At 26.2% G+C, this 9303-nt stretch overlaps 1 protein-coding gene across 1 annotated transcript in view; it reads left to right on the top strand.

The window, feature by feature from the left end:
- Positions 1-9303, top strand: part of LOC113366657 (zinc finger protein 2-like) — a 55542-nt gene extending 46239 nt beyond the window's left edge. Inside the window, exon 10 of the mRNA XM_026608299.1 lies at positions 9255-9303. The gene's annotated coding sequence lies outside the window, so the exon portion shown is untranslated. The remainder of the gene's footprint in view (positions 1-9254) is intronic.

Here is a 9303-nt window from a genome sequence, read left to right as displayed (position 1 = left end):
CAAATTGGAAAAAAAAGTTTTTATAAAATCGTGAGTTTTCTGAAAATAGTTTGTACTAAAGTAGTGAATCTGCTAGAATCCTTCAAGATGTCTATAATGAAGTGAATTCTAGATGGAATGTGAATTATTTTATTTCTGGTGGAAATGGCGCTCATTAAACCATATGATTTAAAAGAAAAAACTTCGTATATGCTTCTTATTTGCATGATAGCTCACTTATTTTACACGCAAAAAACTTGTAACAGCACTCATTTTAAAGCTTATGTTGAGCACTATAAAACCCAATTTCACCGAAATGCATAAAATGTAAAACCTCGACACTAGATGGCTTTAAATACAACAATTAAATCTTGAACGAAATAAAAAACGACTTTGCTCTTTCAAATCTTGCTTAATATTTTTTCTAGAACACTTTATGTAATACCGATTTATTAAGATTTTTATTGACATTATTTTGTTCATTACATGATTTTCGTTAAAATGTATATTTTAGGAGATATTTGCAAAAAAACGAAGGAAAATGCCAAAAATATATGAATCTTTAGTGGCCAGTAACTTGAAAAGTATTAGTTTTTTTGAAAAACTATAGAAGACATTTTTTTCTTATAATTAGTTCTTCTATCGATTTCCGACGTTATTTTGAAAAAATGTAATTACACAATTGAAAAGGGTTGTCATTCCCCCGGGGGATGATGGCGCAACCCGAATTATTTTCACTTTTGAACTTGAGGGTAAGATGAACATAATTCCAAAATTTCATTCAATTCGGAGCACAGTAAAAAAATTCAGAGGTTATACCCTTTTTTCCTCTCCGTTTACTGCACTAAGTCTAAACGCACCTGGGTAAACATTTGTACCGGTGTGGCGCTTAGACTGTACTTAGCCTGGGTCATTTTTTGAATTTTTAATTCAAAACTACAAAAATATGTTTTGAAAAAAAAAATTAGAAACAAAAATTTTCTTTTCCAAAAGCAATTATTTGAAACGTTGAAACAAACAGAAAAATCTTTGAATCATCTAAATCGGACCCTTAGTTCTCTCAAAAACTGCCATTTTTTTAACATTTAGCTCTATATCTCCGAAACCGGGACTACCTTTGCCAAAAACTAATAACCACTTTTCCCAGTCATTACGAACTGAATGTTTATTGGATCATACAAATCGGATGATCCGTTCTCTCAAAAACTCGATTTCTATTTTCTGCACTCTTTGCTCCATATCTCCGTAACGGCTGGACCTGCTTTTGCCAAAAACTAATTAGCACATCTCCCTATTAATAGGAATCAAATGTTTTTTAAACCATTCAAATCGGTTGGTCCGTGCGCCCGAAAACGTGGACGAAAAAATGCGAACATACAAAATACACACACACACACGTCCATTTTTTCTGAGGTATGCCAAAATGTTCAGAAACCTTCAAAACGTCGAGAAATGCAAAAATTTTCATTATCGATTTTCGACCCATTACTATAACTACCCAACAATTTTAGTGAAGTTTAGGGAAGTTTAGGGTTTAGGGAAGTTAATATCAACAAAATCTTCTTGAATATTTGAAGTGTAAAATTTCTGAATAGAAAATAAAACCAAGAAATATTTAAAAAGGTTGATATTAAGTAAGTTCTGTGGGTTGTTCTTGGTGACTTTTGGCAAGTCAGACCCTCTCACCACGTTAAGGTGACAACCCGTCGAGAGGGAGGGAAGGAAAAGGAAAAGGGTATAAAGGTATAAGGGTATAAAGGTATAAGGGCTATCAACTCAAATACTCAATTCACAAATATTGCCTAAATAATATTAGGAAAAGTGAGTCTTGGAGGACAGTCAGCTACCTCTGTCCACCAATATCACTAATCCGCCACATATACCACACTTATTGGCCACAGGTATACCACGAATAAAGAAAAGTTTAATATAAATGGAAACAAAGGTTAAATGAAAAATTTCCTAACTTTGTTTATAATAAACGAATACTTTATGCCTAACGAATATAATACACGAATATATAATACACGCGAATATATAATACACGAATATACATAGAAAAAACAATTGCATAGCATATAAAGAGATCAAAGGTGTATCTGAAGAATAATAAAACATTGTATGCACATAATGAACAAATAAAATATGTCTCACATGTTGAAGAAAAAAAAATCCTACCTTTTGAGCTCGGAACCGCGTGAGCCCTGTGGAGAAAATAAGAAATATTAGACTGATTTCAAGAGTGATTGACTTAATTAATTTTTATATACTATCTATTACATACCTCTGTTCAAAAGAACTCCAGATATTTTTCCCTTTTGGCCTTTTGTCCTTTGCTAGCAACAGAAAATCCCTCCATATAATGAAAAAATATAAATTTAAACTTGTTGTTAATTTTAAAAAATGTATACATTCTCTCTATTCTATCAAGCCCTGTAAAGAAAATAAGAAATATCAGGCTGATTGCAAAATAATTGCCTTCATTATTTTTTATATAGTATTACATACCTTTAATCAAAAGAACTCCAGATATTTTTTTTTGCACATGCTGGCAACAGAAATATAGGTTATTTAACCTCTATAATAAAAAATATAGGTTAGAATTTGTTGTTAATTTTGTTGAACTTTATCCATTCTCTAAATAATTTACCTTTTTCTTGTAAATTCGAGCAGCAAATAACGTTTGCTCATAAAGTGCTGAAATATATAAAAATCGGTTTCTAAACCGTAAGGTGAAAAGAGGTAATAATTTTAGACCTGAACTAGGTATAAATGACAAATATAGAAAAGTGTTGTGTTTAAACTGTTAAGTAAAAAAAAGCAAATAAGCAATAAAATCTGAAACTAACGGTGAAGTAAAAAATATAGAACGTGAACTAAAACAGAATCTGAAATAAAACTGGGTGATGTATGAAAAATTTAGTATTGAAATTGGTACGGAAAAAATATAGAAATATCGGTAACTGAAATAAAAAAAAACAAAAGGAGAAAAAATCAAAATATAAAAAAAGAGCCCATTAAGGCAAACACTTGTCCGGTGAAGTGAAGCGAAACAAATGTCAGGCACAAGTAAAAAAAATTCAACGCCTGAAATGGGTAGGAATGAAATGCACAGAAAAGTTCGGTTTTTTAAACCGTTAAAAAAAGAGTTAACATTTTTAGGCACACGGCAGGTATAAGTAATTAAGTTGAGGTTGAGAAAGTTCAGTCCTGCAAGTCCTGATAAAAGAGTTAAAATTTTTAGGCACACGGTAGGTATAAGTAATTAAGTTGAGATTGAGAAAGTTAAGTCCTGCAAGTCCTGATAAAAATTAAGTCCTGCAATAGTCAGTGAATTGTTAAAATAAGACCTGAAATAATGCAAAACCCCACCAGACGTCGGCAAGCCGCGACAGAAGCGACGCATTACAGGCAAGCACCAGTCCGGTAAAGCAATGCGCGCAAAACTCCACCAGACGCCGGAAAGCCCCTTAAGGCAAACACTTGTCCGGTAAAGTAAAGCGAAGCGAAGCGAAGCGAAGCGAATGTCAGGCACAAGTAAACCGTTAAAAAAAGAGTTAAAATTTTTGGGCATTAAGTTGAGATTGAGAAAGTTAAGTCCTGCAATAGTCAGTAAATTGTTAAAATAAGACCTGAAATAATGCAAAACCCCACCAGACGTCGGCAAGCCGCGACAGAAGCGACGCATTACAGGCAAGCACCAGTCCGGTAAAGCAATGCGCGCAAAACTCCACCAGACGCCGGAAAGCCCCTTAAGGCAAACACTTGTCCGGTAAAGTAAAGCGAAGCGAAGCGAATGTCAGGCACAAGTAAACCGTTAAAAAAAGAGTTAAAATTTTTGGGCATTAAGTTGAGATTGAGAAAGTTAAGTCCTGCAAGTCCTGATAAAAGAGTTAAAATTTTTAGGCACACGGTAGGTATAAGTAATTAAGTTGAGATTGAGAAAGTTAAGTCCTGCAAGTCCTGATAAAAATTTAGTCGGTAGGAATGAAATACATAGAAAAGTTCGATTTTTTAAACCGTTAAAAAAAAAAAAATTTTAGGCATAAGGTAGGTATAAATGACAAATATATGGAAAAGTGCGGTCTTTGAACAGTTACGAAAAAATAAGAAAAATGGGACCTGAAATAGGTAGAGGCACGAAATATAGAAACGATAAAGTTAGGAAGCTAATCGAAGGGAGCTGTTCTTGGTAACTTTCGGCAAGTTAGACCCCCTCACCACGGTAAGGTGACAACTCATCGAGGGGGATTAAACATAAATATAAATATAAATTATAAATACCTGTTTAGTTTGTAAATAGAGCGAAACAACATCAATAAAAATTGTATGAATGCTATTTTTATACAAATTTATTTCAAATTCATACGTTTTGGCTAACATCCTAGCCTTCATTCAGTGGAATATTTTGTCAATTATAATAATTAAACTAAGTTAAGTTTCAGTTTAATTATTGTAATTGACAAAAATGTTTTACTGAATGAAGGCTAGGATGTTAGCAAACGTAGGGATTTAAAATATATATTTATAAAAAAAGGACTCATACAATTTATATTGATGTAACGCCAAATCTAGAAACCAAACTAATATTTTATATCAACATATATATATATGATGATAGTTTTGTCGACATCATAGATACATATTGGAAGTATTCTGCAGCCTAATCGTCGAATTAAAAATTTTATATACGATGAAATGTGTTTGGGCGTTTCTCCAATAATAAAATGAATTTAATTAAGAAAAATGCCTTTATTGTAGTAGCAAACGTTTTGAGTCTTGATGTGACTCATCTTCAGGCATACAAGCAACAGAAACAAAACACAAAAAATAGATTTATTCAATATTTAAATAAAATAAATAAAAAGAATTTCGAAAATACTTGTGATCAAACTAAGGTAAAACTTTGAATTTCATCACGAGTACCTTTATAATTCTTTCTGTTTATTTTATGTCAATATTGAAAAAATTTCTTTTTATTATATAACAATGTGTTATATTAAATAGCATTCTTATTTTTGGATTTTATTTTGATTATTTGTATGCACAGAAGTCAAATCAAGACAAAACCAATGCCATTATAAAAAAATTGTTAAATTAAATTGTTTTTATTATTGAATAAATGCCTAAAAACATTTCATTCACCATCTGAAAAAAAAACAATGCCTCACGACTATATGAAGAACTCTCTGCAACATCAAAATAAATAAAAACTAAACAACATTAAAAAGAGACCAATCAAAAAATAAAAACAAAAAAAGAATTTCTCATCAACCCTACATAAAATAAAAATCATCATAGGCTTTAGAAATTATTTATTTATTTCACTGAAATAAATAAAAATAATTTTCATAAGTTGAAAATAAAAAAATCCTACCTTTGCAGCACCTTCGCCCATTTCTTTTATAATTTATATATATTTTGTTGTCATTGTTAAAATAATTCATTCATATATATTTTGCTCTGATTTCATATCCAAACTCGAACATGTGGGCTCGAAGTAATTAGACAACATCAAGATCTAAAAATAATAAAAAAGAATTAGAATATTATCATAAAAACGATATAAAATATAAATAAAAGTTATTCAATAATTTTAAAATGATTGAAAGCTTAAAAATAATGCTATTAGAATAATTGAAATAATATAAAATAAAATGTATGATTGCTTTAAAAAAAATTCAAAACTCAAATAAATTAAAAATTCAAAAAAGCTTAAAATTATTCAATCATATTTAATTCTACATTTTCTTGAACGATTTAATGATTTCAAAATTTTCTTACTTTTCTAAAATTTTATTTCTTAACATTTTTTAGTTATTTTTATATTTTTTCTAATTTACATAAATTTTTTTCTAATTTTTATTTATTATTTGAGTTTATATAATTATTTTAAAATTATAAATGTAAAGTTAGTAGAAGTTTAAAAAATATTGGAAACAACTAAATAAAAAAAAGAATTCATTAGCATTATTACTATAATAAGTTTTCAAAATAATGAAAATCATATAAAATATAAATTATAAAAGAAACAAATAGAAAAGAAAAAATTCATTGAAAAGAATAAAATTGTAAAGATGATTGGAATTATAAAGATATTTGAAAATATTTTAAAAAGTATTAGAATAATTAAAATAAATTATGAAAGCTATATGAAATAAATAGAATAACATTATAAAAATGATTCAAATTCTAATAAAAATGAAAATAATTAAAGTCTTTGAAAAAAGTTATAAAACTAAAAGAAATTAGAATTTTATAATTAATAATTAAAATAAATTAAAAAAATTAAAATAAATTGAAACTCAACTGAAACATAAATAAAACATTAGAAAAATATTATAGAAATACCAAAAATTTTGAAATTATTAAATCGTATAAGAAAATAAAGTTATAAATAAATAAAATATAATAAATAAAAATTAAAATATGAAATTCAAAAAATAATTAAAACTTCTTTATGAAATCACGAGAAAAAATATAAGTTATGAAAATAATAAAAAAAATAAAATGAACAAAATTTTAGAAATGTACAAAAAATTGAAATTATTAAAACGTTCAAGCAAATGTAGAATAAATTATGAAATAAACAAAATAAAATGGAATTATAAAAATGATTGAAACCCTAAAAAAATATTTAAATAATTGAAAAATTTAAATAAAATTTAAAAGTTATAAGAAAATAAAAATAAATAAAATGAAATTATAAAAATGATTTAAATTAAAAAAAAAATGAAAATAATTGAAAATATTCGAAAAATTATTTCAATTATAAGTTATTAAAATAATTCAAACAAATTATGAAATAAAATTTAGTTATAAACTCAAATATTAAATAAAACGGTAAATAAAAAGTTAAGTAAATTAGAAAAACTATAAAAAAACTCAAAAATTATAAGAAAATAAAATAAATAAAATTTTAGAAAAAAAATCATTAAATTGTATAAGAGAATGAAGAATAAATTATGAAAAATATATGAAATAAATAAAATAAAATGAAATTATAAAATAATTGAAATTCTAAAAAAAATTTGAAAATAATTGAAAATGTTTGAAAAATTATTTCAATTATAAGTTATTAAAATAATCCAAATAAATTATAAAATAAAATTTAATTATAAACGCACATAATAAATGAAACGGTAAAAAAAATTTTAGAATTTTAAACGGTAAGATAAATAAAATTTTAAAAACGTAAGAAAATTTTGAAATCATTAAATTGTTTAACAAAATGTAGAAAAAATTATGAAATAAACAAAATAAAATAAAATTATAAAAATGATTTAAATTCTAAAAAAATTTTGAAAATAATTGAAAATATTTGAAAAATTATTAAAATTGTAAGTTAATAAAATAATTCAAATAAATTGTAAAATAAAATTTAATTATAAACTTAAATAATAAAAAAACCATTAGAAAAAAAAATTAAGTAAATTAGATAAAATCCAAAAAACTCAAAAATTTTACAATTCTAAAAAAGATTGAAAATAATTGAAAGACTTAAAAAAAGTATTAAAATTATTAAAATAAAAATAAATTGTAAAATAAAGTTCAATCATAAACTCAAATAATAAGAAAAACATTAGAAAAAAAATTTAAGTAAATTAGAAAAATATAAAAAAGTCAAAAATTATAAAAATGATTGAAAATAAATAAAAGTCTATAAAAGTTTTAAAATTATTAAAATAATTAAAATAAAATTCAATCATAAACTCAAATAAAAAAAACATTAGAAAAAGAAAATAAGAAAAAAAAATCTAAAAAAACTCAAAAATTATAAAAATGATTGCAATTCTAAAAAAGATTGAAAATAATTGAAAGTCTTAAAAAAGTATTAAAATGATTAAAATAAATTATAAAATAAAATATAATTATAAACTCACATAATAAATAAAACATTCGAAAAACTTTCAAGTAAATTAAAAAAAATAATCAAAAACTTAAAAATTATAAGAAAATAATGACAAAAAAATTTAAAAGTAAATCACTATAGTCCTTAAATGTTTCAGAAGTATATGAGTTTATAAAAAAATAAATAAAAATAAAATATATTTACCTTTTACACTGGCTCTCTCATTAATCTTAGCTGCATCGTGTGCAACAGTTGAATCATAGGTGGCCAAACTCAGGTCCAAATTCCAAAATTGTATAAATTCCTAAATAAATCAAAAAGAATTAGTAAAAACACTTTAAAAACAGCATATTGTTTATAAAATTCAAGAACTCGAAAAATAAAACAAACATGGACTCCATTTTGTTTCGAACAGAGTTTGCTGCTTTGTGGCGGCGGCCGCCATATTGAATTTTTGCACAAATTATGAAAAATTTCGCAAAAGACGAAAAAATTGGGGAAAATAATAAGGTATATTTGTTACACAACATAAAGGCTTTCATTATTTGCTTTTGTTAGGATTTAATCTTTGTTAAAAGTTGAAAAAATGATGATTTGTGGTTTGGGCGCCATTGTTGGTCCCGATTCAAAAACACAAATTTTCGCGAAAATATTGCAAAAAAGCGTGCAAATCGGACATAAATCGTTGATATATTGTTAATTCATCAAGATTTCGTTTGGATTCTGATTGTAAGTATGGTTTTGTACGAGCATTGGTTTAACCAAAAGCGCCGCCATATGGGCGCGGAGCTTTTGCGCAAAATCTCGCTATTTATTGCAAAAATATATAAATTAGTTTTAAACATCATTGTTGAGTGTTAATAGACAGATATTTACCTGCTTCTGGATGCACAATCATTTTTACAAACACTTTTAACACAAAAATTAAGCGGGCTGATGTGAACACTTTGAAAACTACAGAACAAATGCAGCTCCTTGTTGCTAATTACATGTATTTATACTATGCTAACGGAAAATCAAATCCTTGCCTCCTATTGGCTGACAGTAAAAATGCTTGGCGCCCATTGGTCAACATAAATCACCTGACTGCGAGTACCAACTACTACGAAATAAAAAATTAAATATTGATAAATAATAATAACTACTAGTAATTCATAACAATTATTAATCTCTAATGTAATTTGTTTTGAATCCATATATATTTCTGATTGTGATTTTGATATTGTTAAAAATAATCTCGAAATGCAATATTGTTGCAAATGTCATATGTCAGTTGTTACCACCAACACCAAGTGAAACCAAAATCATTTACACATTTTGGCAAAATTTCGGATGTAAAAGTGCTAAATTAAAGTAGTAAAATACTTACCTAATATATTTGTACTATCAAAAAGTTTCTTGTAGTGTTTTAACCAAACTTTAGATTTTTAGGTTGGATGTCACTTTGTGCACAAATTTTGTCTACAGCAACC

The sequence above is a fragment of the Ctenocephalides felis genome, unplaced genomic scaffold, assembly GCF_003426905.1.
Source record: "Ctenocephalides felis isolate EL2017-DRISC unplaced genomic scaffold, ASM342690v1 CF-g0.4_SCAFFOLD_01170, whole genome shotgun sequence".
Classification (NCBI taxonomy): domain Eukaryota; kingdom Metazoa; phylum Arthropoda; class Insecta; order Siphonaptera; family Pulicidae; genus Ctenocephalides; species Ctenocephalides felis.
Note: the sequence above shows the minus strand (reverse complement) of the source record. Positions and strands in the feature narration are given on the sequence as shown.